The 16,609-nt window shown below is 50.3% G+C and overlaps 1 protein-coding gene across 3 annotated transcripts in view; it reads left to right on the top strand.

Annotated features, from left to right (window-relative positions):
* ELFN1 (extracellular leucine rich repeat and fibronectin type III domain containing 1) overlaps nucleotides 1-16,609 on the top strand; it is a 125,557-nt gene that overhangs the window by 68,960 nt on the left and 39,988 nt on the right. The window contains exon 1 of one of the 3 annotated variants that reach the window (XM_068146673.1): nucleotides 4,750-4,824. The exons of the other annotated variants lie outside the window; for them this stretch is intronic. The gene's annotated coding sequence lies outside the window, so the exon portion shown is untranslated. Of the gene's footprint in view, nucleotides 1-4,749; nucleotides 4,825-16,609 lie in introns of those variants that run through there. 3 annotated transcript variants of the gene reach the window in all.

Genomic DNA, 16,609 nt, shown 5'->3' with positions numbered 1-16,609 from the left:
AGGGATACGGTCCCTGCTGGGAGGGAGGGAAAGATGGACTGCCTGGCCTGGAGTTAGTCATTTGGAAAGCATGTACAAGTCTACAGCTCTTAAGACCCCCTTTCCAGAATGACTTTTAACCAATTAGGAATCTAAGCATCACTGAAAATAAGCAGAGCTTAGGTGCTCAGGTCCCTCTGGGCAGACACAAATATCTCAGCAACACAGACAGATAGACTGTCCTGATGTCTTGTCCTGATGGATCCAGACCCAGAACCAGGCAATGAATTACAAACATAAGTGCCAAAACAGCAGGCTTGGGACACAAAGGATAAAAGACAGTTGTGTTATTTGAGCTGATAAGCCTTGCCTCGAGAGGATGCTTGCATCAAAGGCTCCTGCAGGGTTTTCACAATTGACTGTTTCACCATGCAGCATGGAGTTACCACAGATGTAAAATGGGACTTGCAGAGAAAGCTTCATGCTTGCCACAAAGGAGCAGAATAAGAGTTTGTTTTGATAACTATTAGGCTGAACAATTTGGGATTGGTCTCCATGGACACTGTGAGATACTGCTCCCCACAGAACAATGATTGCCATTAGTATCTCAGCTCCCTGCCTTCTTCCTCCTTCTTCTCCCCAACCTCTGTGAGAGCTGGGTCAAATGCTGCCCAGCCAGCACGAACAGTATTTCCCCCTTCTTTGGCAGTTATTGTGCCTCCTGTTCATTTCTCAGAAGCCTTTTCAGAAGCAAGAGATACTTGCAAGGGTTGCAAACATTCGTCTCAATGTACATTTTCATGTCTATTCCCCTTGGAAGAGCTGGAGAGCTAATTTACTTTATTAAACCAAATGAAAGGAGCTTATGAAGGCAGCCTGTGCAGCACTGTGCAGGGGGTCAGGGAGCTTGAGAGGATGCTCCTCTGAGACTGCCACCGAATTTCTTGCAGAAGCTGAAAAGTAGATGTTGTTTAGTTCAGCTCCGTTCTTCATGGTTGCATGGGTTAGTTGATTAGGTGGTGTTGATGATAGGTTGGATGCAATCATCTTGAAGGTCTCTTCCAACCTGGTCTGGCCTGGTATATTCTATTCTGTTATTCTATTCTATTCTATTCTATTCTATTCTATTCTATTCTATTCTATTCTATTCTATTCTATTCTATTCTATTATATTCTTCTACTGTATTCTATTCTTTGCATCGTGTAGGCTCTCTTTCAAACAGCCAATGCTGAGATCTTCTGCACGGTTCCATCGCTGGTCTGGCCACAAACCCTCAAGACAAACAGCATTTGTAGGGAAGCCTAACATCTTTGGACTGGCAAGCCTGGAGGGAGACATACTCATGGTACTGGATTGCTCATTTGGGGAGTAGGTGCCCAGGTGACTCTGATGAAGGTCCGCATGATGGAGAGCCTTGGCCAGCCCACCCCTCATGTGGGCAGGTAGCTGGTGACACTTGACTGCACAGATCCTTCTCCAGGCAGCTTCATGCAATGAGCAGATGACTAAAAATCCTCTCCTGGGCAATTCACTTCATTCATCAATTAAATTGTTTGCTGTGAACAGTTTGGCCCCATCCAGCTCTAGGATTTCAGCCTTGTAATTTTGCTGGCAGAGGACAACGGTGCCATGTCCGTGAAATCTGCCTGCCAACTGCTTCCCCTGCTAAGCATTTTCTAGGCTAACGATCCTGAAAACCTTGCCAGCAGCCCCAGCTCTGTCCCTTTCAGGGCAAGTCACTCATTTAAACGTGAGCACCTCTAAATGACTCCATCTGCTAAGTGACGTTAGAAAAGAAAAGATTCTAGCAGGAGTTATTACCGTGTCCTCGGGTTGTAACCCTGCTATAAAATGGGCTGGAAGAACAAGGGGACTGTGAGGATCCCAGGCTCAAAACCACCTGGGTGACTGTCAGCTTGATTTATTTTCTTGCTCATTAGATAAATTAGAAAACTGGCAAAAGGAATTGTTGCCTGCTCTCAGCTGCTTGGTAACCTGCCACATGGCAGGAGATGCCTGCTGCAGGGAGATGTGGCTCCTTCCCACCTCCCCGGCCCCTCTCCCCTAGCCACCCCAGCACCAGGGCAGGAAGCAGGGACGTGGGACGGGATTTGGGTCTGCTGGTACCGCACAGGCCCTCGTCAGTCCTGTCATCCTAACCCATCTGGCCAATCTCTGGAGTTTCATTTTCCTCTGCTACTGTTGGGGTTTGCCTAGCAGCACTTCTCTAGGTGAAAACAGCAGCGCCAGTGTTGCTTTTGAATACCAGCTTTGCCCTCAGACCCAGTTTGTTACCTTCCTTTCACGAACCAGACAAGCTAGAGCAAAATAACCCAGCCAGCAATATTGCCAGCCAGGAGCTGCTGCCCTTCAGAGATACTGGTCAGCATTTTGGTCTTTGGTATTCGGGTGACTTGTGATCAATCTGCCTCCAGCAGCTGCTCCTCTTGCTTATGAACCAGGCTAATGTTTGTGTGTCAGAAGGATGCAGCTTTATGATCAGACTTGCTTGTAATCCCTGGGTAAAAATAATTATCCAGGAGGTCAGACTACAGTTACAGTGCCTCCTGACCTAAAAACTCGATTAAATCTTCAGGCTACATAACGAAATGTTACATTTGGATCATTTAAGCCATCTTCAGTGTGTTTGGTTGCATCTGATGCACTTCCATAGTATGAAAGGAGGCCACCGTTATACACATAGTACTTAGACAGGAAGAAAAGCTTCCAGCCAGGATGAGCTATCAAGGCACTGCTCTGCATTCCCTAGCCAGCATGGAGAAAACCCCCACTGCAAACAGGATGAAACCAGGGTGAGAAACAAGACAGAGACCTCCTGGGGAAGGACACCTTGGAGGCCCCAGCACAGCCTTCCCTGTACAGCAGTACCTGTTCTGCAGATCATGCTCAGAGCAGGTTTTCTCTGCTCTCCATGCCCTCCTTCTGCCCATGGGACTTCTGCACTGCCTGCTCAGGGTCCTTCTCACCCTGTCTCTGGCAAGCACGGGGACAGACATGTCTCCATGGCTCAGCCTCCCACAAGGTATGCACCCATGTGCGCAGATGCTGCCGGGTGGCACAGGGCTAATTCCTTCCTGAGTCTCGCAAGGAATCGGCTTATGAGCCGAAGCTCTGATTACTCTTATCTTAGGCTGCATGATGGTGACCACATCCTGAAATTACCCAGCCTTTTGCAAAATCCAGGGGCTGCTTTGGACTCACCTGACCAGTGTAGCAAATTCCAGCCCTGCTTTCACCTCCGCCTGGTTTGAAGGCGCAGCACAGACCCAAGGCTGAACTTGGGGGAAAAGGTTTGAACCCCCAAATGCATCCAATGGGAAGTGCTTGGCTGGGATGCCCAAGCTCACCTGCCAGACCAAATGGAGCCTGGTGCAGAGCAGCATCATGAGACCCTTTCCAGTGCTGTGCTGGAGCTGAGCGCTCGGACAGACTCACCTGCGGGGATCCTGGCAGCTACCATGCCTCTGAAATGGCCAGCAAGGGGTAGGTGCTCTCAAGCCAACCATGGAGCGAAATGTTTGGCTGATGGGATTAAACTGCAAATCCCACCCATCCGGAGCACGAGATGCAGCAGCACATGCTCCTGGCTACCACCTCTCCCTGTCTGCCACCGCTGCCCGCCAAGCCCAACCCGCTTGGAAATTAAAGTGGGGAAATCAAAGTCCTTCTGCCCTCCCTCCTGCTGTGCCTCTCAGCCGCTGACATTAAGACCAAAAAGGCTGACATTAGCTTTGAATGGATTTTAATAACCCCCTCGAGAGCCTGAATTACCCACACAGCATGAGATCCGACGTGCGTTTGGAGACCTGGCCACGAGCAGTGCACCAGGGGCTGGATCAGCTCACCAGGCTGTGGACACAAGGCCAGACCTGCTTAAGGAGCTACAGTGGCTTCTGTCGATGCAGCCCCTGGCACAGGACCCTGGCAGCTGCCAGGCTCCTGGAGAGCTCCTGTTCTGGCACCTGCTGCCTGATATTGTCCTGCCACCAGCAGGTCTGCAAGGGGCTTGTGAGCTTCCCAGCACTAAGGATGCTGGTCTAAGTGACCAGAACCATGGGATGTTTTCCCCCTGGGACAGGGTTTGAGCTGCTGCAGGGTGATGGGAAACCCCCAGTGCCGTGAAAAGGAGCAGCCCTAGTCCCAAGCATCACATGGCATAAAATAACAGCCTTGGTTTAGCAGAACCCTGTGGATGGAATGCTAAATGAGATCATGCCTGGCTCAGTTGAAACTTCAGACTAGTGTATGAAAATCTAGCAAGAAGATTAAAAGGTGTCCCCAGGCAGAAGAGGGTATTTATTTCTTTCTGTGTGGACAAGATGTGCATGGTGTAGGAGTTACAGGGAGGGTGACCTCCCCTGAGCACCTGCACGTGGGCAGTGCCACGTCCCCACAGAGGCTGATCTTGGGGACAAGGCACTGGCCAGAAAAGCTCCTTCTGAGATGCAGGCAAACGTGTCTGATTTCCCCTCCCACACTGGTGAAGGGCAGCCTGCCCAGGCTGCAAGCTCAGCATCTTCCCTGCCAGCCCTGCAGCTCTGTGCAAAAGGAAAACCCCACATTTCCCTCCTCTTTCACAAGAGGAAAAGTTTATCTCATGGTTCTCACTTCTGGAAGATGAAAAGCCTGGAGACATGCTCTAAAGTTGCTTTCATTTTTTCCCCCAAGCAAAGACCCCAAGACTTGAGTGAGCCATGCAGCCCCCCTGGCCAGCCACAAAATCTCAGCACTGTTTGGGTGAGGAGAGATGGTCTCTAAGCGCTGTTGAAATCCACATGTATGGAAACAGGAAAAGCCATAGGGATATGGCCACCAGATCCCAGGTAGGCCAGCAGCTTCTGCAAGTCAACAGAGCCTGGGAAATCATCAGGTGCTTTAAAGAACTGAGGGCTGAAAACAATGCCAGAAAAAAAAGAGACCCCCAAGGTCCATGATAGTGATTGAGTTATATTTAAGAGGCTCATTCCTGCTAAGTAAATGCAAATAGTTTACATGGAAAATATTTCCCATTAAGCTCATTCCTACAGAAAATGCTAACAGATTGAGATTATGACTGCAATGATTATTTTTATTGCTGGTTTGCATTTAAATGGCATAAATTTCCCCCTACTGTTCCCTCTTTGGGTTAAATCAATAGAACCTATTAAGAAGGGTTCGTCTTCCTCTAAGATTCTTCCCTCTCTCCTTTCTGTCTCATCTCCACTGGTGCCCTTTTTATCCACCCACCACCAGAGATTTCTCAGAGCTGCCTCCACAATATTGGTGCTGAGGATTTGAAAATCCCCCTTGGCAGAGCAGAGAGAATCCAGTTTTTGCTGAGGTGGGGGACTACAGAGGAGCTTAAGTGCCGTTTCCTTCCCTCAGCTTGGGCTGTCTTGCCAGGAGGTGTGCTTGGAGTCAGCTCTCCTCCTAGCCTCTTCCTTCCCGCTTTGAAGGAGAAGCTATACCTGGCTGCACACCTGTCCCTCCTCAGCTATGGGTGTTGCTGATGTGCTCCTTCCAAGGGTGGCTGTGGCTCAGTGAGCAGGTGCTGGGTTTCTGTTTGAGGAGCGTTATCCTGGTATAGACACAGCCAAAGCCATTAAGACGCTGACCTTTAAATTGGACTTCTTCCTGCTCGTGTAGGGAGGAGGTGGGTTGAGTGCCCAAATCTTATTCATTTTAATGACAAATCCCTCACATGGAGGCTTTGAGATGCTCAGCTTTAATGCAATTCACCTCCCTCTGCTGCAGCTTGGCTTTACTGTGTTTGCTTCCCCTGCATAGTGACGGACCCTATAGATTTGCTCCATAACTATTGTGCCCTGTCATTTATGAGCTTAGGGCAGTGCTAGCACAGGGATCTCTATGCTCCTTAATCAGTATCACTGACCTTTCTTCCTTCTATTATTCTTATCATCCCCCTTTTTTTCCCCCTAGCTTAATTTGCACAAGTTTCATGTTCATAGATGTGGTTTTTTTGCTTTGTTCCTGTTATCCCATTACCCTGGATAATCAAAGCTGGCTGTAATAGAAACAGCAGAAACCATTTGCTTACCCTCCTATTACAAGATATTCCCTCTACTAAGTCTTGAGGATACCTGCAGTTCTGTGGTGATGCTAATTAACTGTGCATACATATAGAAAGTAAAGCAAATGGCACCGGGATCCTTTGGGATGCTCGGGATTAAAGAAAGATAAGATATTATTCTCCTCTTTCTCTGTGCTTCAGTGTCCCTACCCTCAGTGGAAATTGTTTTGCACTCATAGAATAAAATGCAATACATGGTGGGGGGAATTACTGAGTCTGCACAGAGGTGAAGTCGGAAGGAGCAGATTTTGCTGCTTGCAAACCCTCTATGACAGACATAGAATCATAGAATCGTTAGGATTGGAAGAGGATCATTAGGATCACCCAGTTCCAACCCCCCTGCAGTGGGCAGGGACACCCCACACCAGATCAGGTTGCTCAGAGCCACATCACAGGCAGGGGCTGGCCTCTTCTCCCAGGCAAGCAGCGCCAGAACAAGAGGACACAGTCTCAGGCTGCACCAGGGAAGGTTTAGGCTGGATGTTAGGAAGAAATTCTTCATAGACAGAGTGATTTCCCATTGGAATGGGCTGTCCGGGGAGGTGGTGGAGTCACCATCACTGAAGGTGTTTAGGGGGAGACGTGATGGGGTGCTTGGTGCCGTGGTTTAGTTTATTAGATGGTTTTGGATGATGGGTTGGACACAATGATCTTGAAGGTATCTTCCAACCTGGTCTATTCTATTCTATTCTATTCTATTCTATTCTATTCTATTCTATTCTATTCTATTCTATTCTGTTCTGTTCTGTTCTGTTCTGTTCTGTTCTGTTCTGTTCTGTTCTGTTCTATCCAGCCTGGCCTTAAAAACCTCCAGGGATGAGGCTTCTACTACCTCCCTGGGCAACCTGTTCCAGTGTCTCACCACCCTCATGGGGAAGAACTTCTTCCTAACATCCAATCTGAATCTACCCACTTCTAGTTTTGTTTCATTCCCTCTAGTCCTCTCCTTACCTGACACCCTAAAAAGTCCCTCCCCAGCTTTCTTGTAGGCTCCCTTCAGGCACTTGAAGGCCACAATGAGGTCTCCTTGGAGCCTTCTCTTCTCCAGACTGAACAGCCCCAACTCTCTGCTGATCCTCCCCATTGTCTTGCCCTTGTTCCCTTTCCAAGAGAGGGAGAGGATAGGGCAGTCTTTACCCTGTACAAGTCCCCTAGCCTTAGAGTCTGGTGATACTGGGTATGGTTGTACACACTGAGTGATGGAACACACTGGGACACGCTCCCCAGCGGGGTTGTGGAATCTCCCCCTCTGGAGATATCCAAAACCTGCCTGGATGTGTTCCTGTGTGATCTGGTATAAGTGATCCTGCTCTGGCAGGGGCATTGGACTAGGTGATCTTTCGAGGTCCCTTCCAGCCCCTAACTTGCTGTGATTCTGTGGTGGCTGTATGTGGGCACTGATTCCACAGAGCTGGGAAACCTCCTGTCCAGCCCCAATGGCTAGTTGAAGCAGTGGCTGTAAATGTGAGTACACCTTACAGTGCTGGACTTCTGTGGTACAATGGGCAAAGGAAAGAGGCCTGCAGGATCATCTGGCGTTTTGATAAGATAAGGGATACCTGCAGGACTGCCTGGTGCCCTGCCAAGATAAGGAATGCCACAGAACATGATGGATGTAGCTGAATTATCACGAAGTGTCACAAGGGCACTGTAGTTGTGTAATCATGAGGGTCGTAAAACAAGTAGGGGGCTTACCCAAACAAGATGTGTGTGGCCTGCTGAAGTAGGATGTTAAAACTGCAAGAGGTGGGGTTGACATGTAATCTGTAACCAATAGTATGTTACCAAGTAGGCATAATTATAGTAAACTGTATATAAGATGTGTCTGATGCTCAATAAAGTTGGATTCCGCTGATCACATTGGTCGTTGTAGCGGCCCCTTCTTGCAACAGACTTCTGCTGTTGGAAGGGGCTGTTGTGTCCCTCAGGATGCTCGTGGTTCCTTCCCATGTCTCAGGCACCAGTTTCAAAGCAGGCAAAGTTTCGGAGAAAATCAGGCAGGCAGTCATGAGAGAAGGAAGATCATCAGGTCAGGGGAGATGCAGTGGCAGGACAGGTTAGTGGTACTGTCCCAACAACCCCTGCTCATGTTACACTGGATAGTGCCACAGGCTTAGCTCACCACAGCCCATCCATGAGACCATGTGGGGCAATCTCCCACTGTTTGTGTGTGTGTCTTCAAAGAGTCTCTCATGAGGCTTTCTTCTGAGCATCAGCCAGGCATGCTTGGAGGACTGTCAGAGCTCTCCATGCAGGAGAAATCCCACTCATGTCCACCCACCAGCTCCACACTGAGCTCCCCAGCTCCTCTGCCAGCAGTGTGAGTGTACCCTCAATGCACTCCAGTGGAACACCTGGGACTGGCCCTGAAGCCACGAGCACAGAGGTGCTGTGTGCCTGGGTTTGGACCCTGCACTAGGAAAGCTTCAGGAGGGTGGTTCAACAGCCTTAGCTCCACTCCTTCCCCCAAAGTTGTGAGGAAGCTGTTATCTCTCTGTGCTTTGATAATCACTTGTACCTTTGATGCAATACTCATGTTGGGGATTTTACCACGTCTCTCATCCTCCAGGTCTTTCAAGGAGCTTTATGAAGCCATGACTCAGAGAGGCATCAGTGGAGACTGTAGATACAGCCAGCAGCTGTCATATGGAGGGTATAAATAATGTATATACACATATATATGTATGAACTATGAGCTCAGGACCTTCCCTTCCTGAATGGTACCAACTCCTTTAAAGGATCCCTGCATCATGCCCTGGCTCTGGCCATGCCAGAGGACTTATTACACAAGTGTCTCCCACAAATGTTGTGGGGATGGGCAATTAAAAGGCTGAAAGAGGTGAGGGCTCACTGTTGCAGGTTCCCCCTTGCCTGCTTGGAGCCACATAATAACTCCTTTGTCACTGAAACCTTCTCTGCTTATTGCTCACCATCATTCTGCATGTGGTTTCAAGACTACAGGCACCCAAGTGCCTTGTTCTGCTTACTCGTGGCCAGTAAGGTGCTTTGAAACTGCCCTCATGGTAGGAGTTATTCATTCTTCAAAGCAGGTGGTTGTGGCAGGGAGCTGCAAAGGGCTTTTAAGGTACTTGGGTGCTAGCCAGAGAGATTTGCTAGTGCAGTTAGAGCCCAGCCTGCTGCACACTGAACAAAGATGCAGGTGAATCATCCCAGCAGAGAGCTCAGTCCTGAGATACCTGAACCTTAGCAGAAGAAATGGGGACACTCACATTTGAGTGCTGGCTGATGTCAGCCCCCAGATCAAGCCCTTTGCCTTACTGCAGTCATCCAAGACAGTTTGGTTCCGTTCAGGCAGTGCAAGTGTTAATTGTAAGAGCGGTTATGAAAATGCAAATGCAACACAAGTTCGACTTGTAAGAAGGGATGCCTGGGATTGGAGATGGGAGAGCATAGCACTACAGACAGATGGGAATTCTTGTTGATTTTACACAGCTGAGGCAAAAGTAAACTTCCTATTAACTTCCCTGAGAGAGTTCATAATGATTTGACCCTTAAAATTAAAGATCTGGAGCTAAGCAATGGGGCTACTGACTCCAGCCCAGCCTCCGCTGGCCGAGTTCAAGCAGCAGCCGAAAGAGCCAGCAGCTCTCGACAGCAATTGCACTCTGCACTGGTTTGTCTCTTCAGCTCCTGACATCATCTGGCAAAGGGAATAAAAGGCAAAGGTTGAATTCACAGGCTTTGTTTCTCTGCAGTTCAAAGGATACATCAGCCTGGATTTTAATTGGCACCGAGTTCCTCGCCTGGTACCCGTGGCAGTCCTGAGCGCTGAGAGGCAGCCAGGCAGGCAGAGCAGCAGCCAAGGAGGGAAGGCTGTTTGAAGTGCTGGGTGCCTGCCACCCATCTGCAGGTACTTAGAGGTCTACCCACCAGAGCAGCACTGATCTGGGGGCAGGGGAGTGTTTCTTCATTTCTGATCATTAATGCTACGGTCTCTTCCCTGGTTTCCTTCCACTGATCTTGTATGTGCACGGTCCCGAGGGAGCAGCATATTGAGTGGCTTGTGCTGGAGATCACAGCGTGGAGATAATGAAGCTGCTTTTTACCCTTTGCTTTGATGGTGTGGCTCAGCCTGCTCTCACGCCTCTGCCCAGTGCTGGGTCTGGAGCCTGTGGGAGGTGATGGGAGGCAGGTGCTCTGCAAGCTGCCCAGCAGTGTGGGCTGCATGCCCCTATGGAGAGAGGCAGGAACAGCCCAGGCTGTGATCACCCCTCAGCTTAACCCCAGCACCCTGTCCAGATGGAGGTTGGCAGCACTGACATGGAAAACTGCTCTGCTTTGCAGAGTGCAGAAGCTGCTGGACGTGGAAGGGCTGTGAGCTCCTCCAGCAGCTGAGGGGTAAGCTTTGCTAGAGGAGCCCTGGGAGGCCAGGTCCCAGCTAGTGGTAGTCCTTACCTTCTGCCAGGGGTCACAAGGAGATTGTGGCCCTGTGCAGTGATACATGAATCACAGACTTCTTTCAGCCACAGGTGGGCTGGGAAGCAGATTGACCTGCTTCATTAAGCAGTTATATTCCACTCCTGTGGGGCTTGGGGCTTTCAAATCCATTCTTTATTGAGATCTAACAGCAGAATCTTTCCTGGTTCCCTTATCCTCTGCCCAGGATCAGGAAGGTTCTCTGGACAGCAGCTCCATCTGACCATTTCATTAGTGCTTAGAATGAGTTCTCACCTGCTCCTCTCTGCAGGTTCAGCATTGCCCCCACTTGTCTAGTTGCCAGCTTTCCTTGACCTCACCTCCCCTTCCTCACCTGGCTCATGGCTTTACATCCTGCAGGCATCCTTGTCCTTCCAACAGCACAGTCTCAATAAGTCCCATACAAGACAAAACCCTCAGAAAAGCATGGTTAGCCTTCCTGTCCCAAGCCAAGCCATCCCAAAAGCCCAGTGGGGTGGATATAGTCATTGCTAGGAAGCTTTATATTTACAATGGCCTTTCTGACATTAGAGTGGATGCATTTCAGAGCCCAAGAAGTGCAAAAATAAATGGCAAGGAAATCAAAACAGCTAATTAGCCAAAGGTTACTGCTGGGCTCCGTGACTGTCAGCCCTTTTGAAGTTCTCCTTCACACAGGCAGATGTGTGTGCAGTGCTGCTGCTCCTTTGAATAAATGTTTTGGTTTCCAGAGTGGCTTCATAGCTGGATGTGACTGAGCACGTGTCACAGCAAGCCTGGGCAGGATGCTCATGTCCTTTAACCTCGCAGCTCTCTAGCACTGAAGAGCACCTCATCTCGTGGAGAGGCTGATCAGCATTGTGCTACCTCCCAGCATCTTGTGAACAGGGTGAGCTGGGAAGTGAGGAGAGACTGGGTAGCTGCCTTTCTGAACAGTTAAGCCTCTGTCCTAGACATGCTCCTTCCCTTTTGGTGTCCCTGCTCTCTGTGGCCATGGTGGAGGAGATTGGTGGACTGCGGGTTCTGGCTGGGCTTAAGGGCTGATGGCTTCACTGGCATGCTGCTCCTTGGGGATGAGGAGCCTGGGGAATGCTAGAGCACATCCCCCAGCACATCCCCCAGCCCATCATGGTCTCACCTCACCTGCCCAGCCTTCCTCAGTATCCAATATTTCCCTGAGCATAAGCACCTTGCATGGAGTTGCAGGTACAGCAGCCATCACAAGAGGAAGGGGAGCAAGCAGTCTTAGTGGAGCTGAGAGCTGGGAGAGGGGTATGACTGCCATGCCAGGAGAGGCTGAGCAGGTCATGATAGGGGCCTAGGTAGAACAGGCCAGTGTGTTCAGAAGGGTGTTTTGTTTATGTTTGGGCAGAAGAGCTCTGGACCTCTGAGACTTTGAGCCCTGGCCCTTCACCCAGCCATCTCCCAAGCCTTCTTGTGCTCCAAACTGCTCAGCACAGGGATCAGAGAGAGTCTGGGCACAGGGACATTGTAGGTAACCTCAGCATCAGTAGTGCTGCCCCCTTCCTTCTCTTGGGATTTCCTCCTTCCCTTGTTGATTTCCTCCTTCCCTTGTTCTGCTTCATTTCAGCTCCATTGTCCCTTTGAAAACTCTCTTCCAGCTCCCTCTTCCTTCTCTGCAGCTTCCTCCTCTTTCCCCCTTTCCTTCTGCTGCTTCCCTCCCTGCTGCCTGTGGCTCGTGCCGAGTGTGATGTGTTTGCTCAGCATCGCTCCTCCTGGAACTTTAATTTGCTGCTTCTTTCCTTATGGACTTTTTACACCACGAGTTGGGGCTTTGTGTGCATGTGTGTGTGAGATTCAATTAAACAAAACACAATAAAGTCAGGGAAAACAGAGAGAGACGCAGACAGACAGCAATTCCCTTCTCTCTGAGGGCTAAGCCTGTCTGCCTGTGGTCTCGGCCCCAGCATGGCTTTCTCACGTCATCACATGGGTTTTCTTGTAGCAACCCTCCAGATCTCATTCTTGGGGCTTGCATCCCTCCACTGAGACCCTGGGATGGCAGCTACTTCTGCTCTGCTGTCAGGACCTGGGGCTGCTCCATCAGATGAGAGGTGAAACTCTTAAGGAGCTGGCTGTTCACTTCAAACAAGCTGTGAAATGCTGAGGCATCTCCAAATGCCCAGCCTCCTTCAGCCCTCCTTTCCCTCTGCATAGCTCAGTCCCTGCAGCCCTCAAGATTCTCCAAGCCCTCCCCTTCCCATCTCCAAGCCAGCAACTTCCCTGCTCCATTTTTCTGGCCTACCCTCATCCATTGTCACCCTCCTGGTAGCATGTTCCCCCCCTGCTAAGACCTATCTTTCTCCCAGATCTCAGGTTTTCCTTTCAGTAAGCTGCAAAAGAGTAGCTGTGCCATAGTGAGGTTCATTTCCTTGTCTGGCTGATGGGTTTCCTTCCCTATGCCCCTCTCTGCCTTGCCCTTCCCTCCCTCCCTGCCTTGTTTTCCTTTTCCCCTCTAATCCATTCATACCATGAACATATGCTTTCTTAGCAGCCTTTGCTCCCAGTCATCTTCCTGGCAGGATTCTCGCCTCTCACCATGCACGGGGGTGTGGGTGTCTCTCATGAAGAGACTGTTTCTGCTCACTCCTCTCTGGCTGGCTCACTGGCTCTGCAAATTTATTCTGTGGATCCAGCCTCTTCCCCCAGCTGAGCTGCTGGGCTCTGTCTGACAGCTAAAGTGGGTCAGTGAGACTGGATGGATGGAGGTGGTCCCAGGAAGGGAAGAGGAAGAGCAGGCACGAGAGGCCACCACTGCCAGATTATGGAGTGGGAGGGAGAGGAGGAGGCTGGGGTGCTGTTCTTTAAAAAGTGAAGATTTCAAGGTTTTTAAAATGCACAGGAAATGTGATTAATGAAACCCTGCCCTCGATACCCTCTCCTTAGGAAAAAGAAATACCAACAGCAGAAGTGACCTCCCTTTCCTAGCAGCAGCCCCCTCCATGCACTGCCCTCCTGGGGATGTGAAAAGTCACACTGTGCCCATCTCCACTGAGTTTAATGTCCCTCTGCAATCCTGGCAGGGGAGTTGTGCTGCTGAAAGGGAAACATTCCCAGCAGGGCAGGCCCTGGGGACTGTGCTTGGTCCATGGGGCACTTGCCTCCTGCCCACCAGCCACCCTCAGGATGGGCTCTGGAAATGCCATAGAAAGATGCTCCATGCTTTGAGCCTCTGCCCTCCTTCCCTTCCATGTAATGTCAGAGCTCCTTTCACATTTGGAGGGCTCCTTCTACTACCAAGAGTCTGTCCTTATCTCTGGCTGACCCAGTGCTTGTTTCAAGAGCAGGAAGAGATGCTGTTCCCATCCTCTGGGTCATGGCAGTATCTGTTAGTCTGGAGAAGACTGAGAGGGGATTTAATACATATTTATAAATAGCTAAGGGCTGGGGGTCAAGAGGGAGGGGACAGGCTCTGCTCAGTTGTACCCTGTGATAGGACAAGGGGCAGTGGATATAAACTACAGCACAGGAAGTTCCACCTCAACTTGAGGAGGAACTTCTTTACTCTGAGAGTCACAGCACTGGAACAGGCTGCCCACAGAGGCTGTGGAGTCTCCTTCTCTGGAGATTTTCCAGACCCATCTGGATGTGTTCTTATGTGACCTGTGCTGGATTCTGTAGTTCTTCTTTGGCAGGGGGTGGTGGAATCAATGATCTTTGAAGGTCCAACCCCTAGCATCCTATGATGGCCATAAATTTTTTAGGGGACACAGTCTCAAGCTGCGCCAGGGGAGGTTCAGACTCGAGGTGAGGAGGAAGTTCTTCACCGAGCAAGTCATTCGGCATTGGAATGGGTTGCCCAGGGAGGTGGTTGAGTCATCGACCCTGGAGGCGTTTAAGGGGAGATTGGACGTGGCACTTGGTGCCATGGTCTAGTCATGGGGTCTGCGGTGTCAGGTTGGACTCGATGATCCTCGAGGTCCTTTCCAACCTAAGTGATACTGTGATACTGTGATACTGTGATGAGATAACACTCTCCCTGACTCCTGCCTCTAGTGGCTGCATGGACAGCAGAGGCAGGATGGATGTAATACTATGCTCCACCTTAGTTTTTGGTTCCTGGCCTTCACAGACTGAGACTGTCCTACTAGCTAGTCTATGTGGATCTTCTTACTAAGCAAAGTCCAAAGATGGGGCCAGCTTTCCTGGTGTGCATGCCCAAGCCTGGAGAAAGGAAGGCAAGGAGCTGCCCTGTGGGGCAGAGAACCAAGGGACCATTTACCTTCTCCTGAGTTTGACCAATGCTTCCACATGGGATCCCGTGGTTCCCACACTGTTTTCCTCATGGACCACGTGCCCATGGCACAGGAATAAATTTTAGCTGACAAGGGTTCTGCAGAATTTCCTGTGCCTGCAGCCAGTGCACCTGGAGCCATTGCCAGATGTCTGTCCTCATTAATGCCCCCTTAGCAATTTTCTGAGGACCAGCCTCTATCTCGAGCATTAAAAACAGTCCTTTGCTCTTTGATTTATGGATATTAACCCATGCCAGCAGGCAAGAGGCATGACATGTCTACATAATACATTCATTAGTAAATTGTTTTGGTTCCTTTCCTGTCTCCTCCACCTCCAAGATTGCACCTTTCTCATCTCTCCCTAGCACTTGAACCTGCATGCTGCACTCAGAAAGACAACTTCCACCACAAGGCAGTCAGCATCACTGGGTAGGGCAAACTTACAAGTCCATGCTTCCTCCCCAGTGGCCACACTCAGACTTTGGCAGAGAGAAGAGCCTCTTAGCCCCATCTCCAGGGCATGGCTGCTCCAGCACTGTGCTCAGGTGTGGCCAGGGCTGAGGGACACTGTCAGTCCCATGTCACTTGTTCTGATCATAACACAGGACAGGCCAACTGCAGGAGCCTGTTGGCAGCCATGCCTGAAACAGTGCCCAGGCAGGGATCCAGTGAGGGTGAGTTTCCTCTGCAGCCATTCAGATGCTGGCTCCAGATCAGTAATGGGCAGTGCTGTCCAGCCCTCTGCTTCAGGGACCAAAACCAAGATAAAACAGTGTTAGCTCCACCAGCTCCAGTCTCCCACCTGCCCAAGACATGTTCCTGGCTCTGGATTGGTGCCCACCTTTGCAGCATGTTGCTGACTTCTGTGGTGCCATGCTGTTCCCATAGTATGTGCCAGACTAGATTTAGCAGCCAGCACTTGACTCCTGGTGATCTCATCACAGCCTGGGAAGAGAGGAGAGAAAGATCTCAAGGCCTTGCTGTGGGGCTGCTTTCATTTTCCTTTCTCATGTCTGTGCTGCATGAACACTCAGCATGCTCTGCACCCTCTGGACAGCCCTCAGACTCCTTGTGATGCCTAGGATGATGTTCCTGCTTGATACAAACCTCAGCACACCACTCAGTGCAATCTGCCTTAGGGGCAGCACCCTGCAGGAGTGATGGTTACTCCCTTCCTGTGCTTGGCTTGTTCTCTTCCAGCTCTGATGCCTGGTGGTGATGTTCTTAATCCCACTGAGGTGCACCCTGCTCCCCATGGCAATTCCTGCAGACCCATCTCCCTGCTCTTGTCACTTGTTCTGGTCAAAGATTGGAGGGCAGGCAGTTTTGGGGAGCCCATCCCTCTACTTCCAGGCTTTGCAAGCTCCTCAGCACATTCATTGCCTCTCTCTGGACCTTGCTATTGGCAGTGTGACAGCTCTGATGGGACCATGAGACAGAATTATCTAAGCTATCTCCTTGTCTCCAAATCCAAGCAGCCCTTGCAGCTCACACATTTCCTTACCAAGCTGCTGTGGACCATAACTCTCAGCACAGTACCTTCACAGTGGACGGTGCCTAATGTGTGCTCAGAGGCTCTGTGCATATTAAGTCCTCTCTGGAAATTGTCTTTCTCTCTGCTGCTTAACAGGAGTTGAAAGACAAGCTCACCTGCCTGGCTGTGCCCCTTGCAACACAGCCTGTCCCATCCCCGCTCCTCAGCTCCACCCAGGCTAACCCAGTGGTTTCTCTAGACCTCCCATCACCCTTCCTTGCAGCAGCAGGCAGAGAAAAAGAGTGCAGCTGAAAACTGATGGTAACTCTCTCAACAGCCTGGCCTAGCTGAAGGATTGCCCTTGCTTGGCACTGCTCACACAACTGTCCCTG

The sequence above is a fragment of the Melanerpes formicivorus genome, unplaced genomic scaffold, assembly GCF_026170545.1.
Source record: "Melanerpes formicivorus ecotype bairdi unplaced genomic scaffold, bMelFor1.0.p_v2 SCAF_14, whole genome shotgun sequence".
Lineage (NCBI taxonomy): Eukaryota > Metazoa > Chordata > Aves > Piciformes > Picidae > Melanerpes > Melanerpes formicivorus.
Note: the sequence above shows the minus strand (reverse complement) of the source record. Positions and strands in the feature narration are given on the sequence as shown.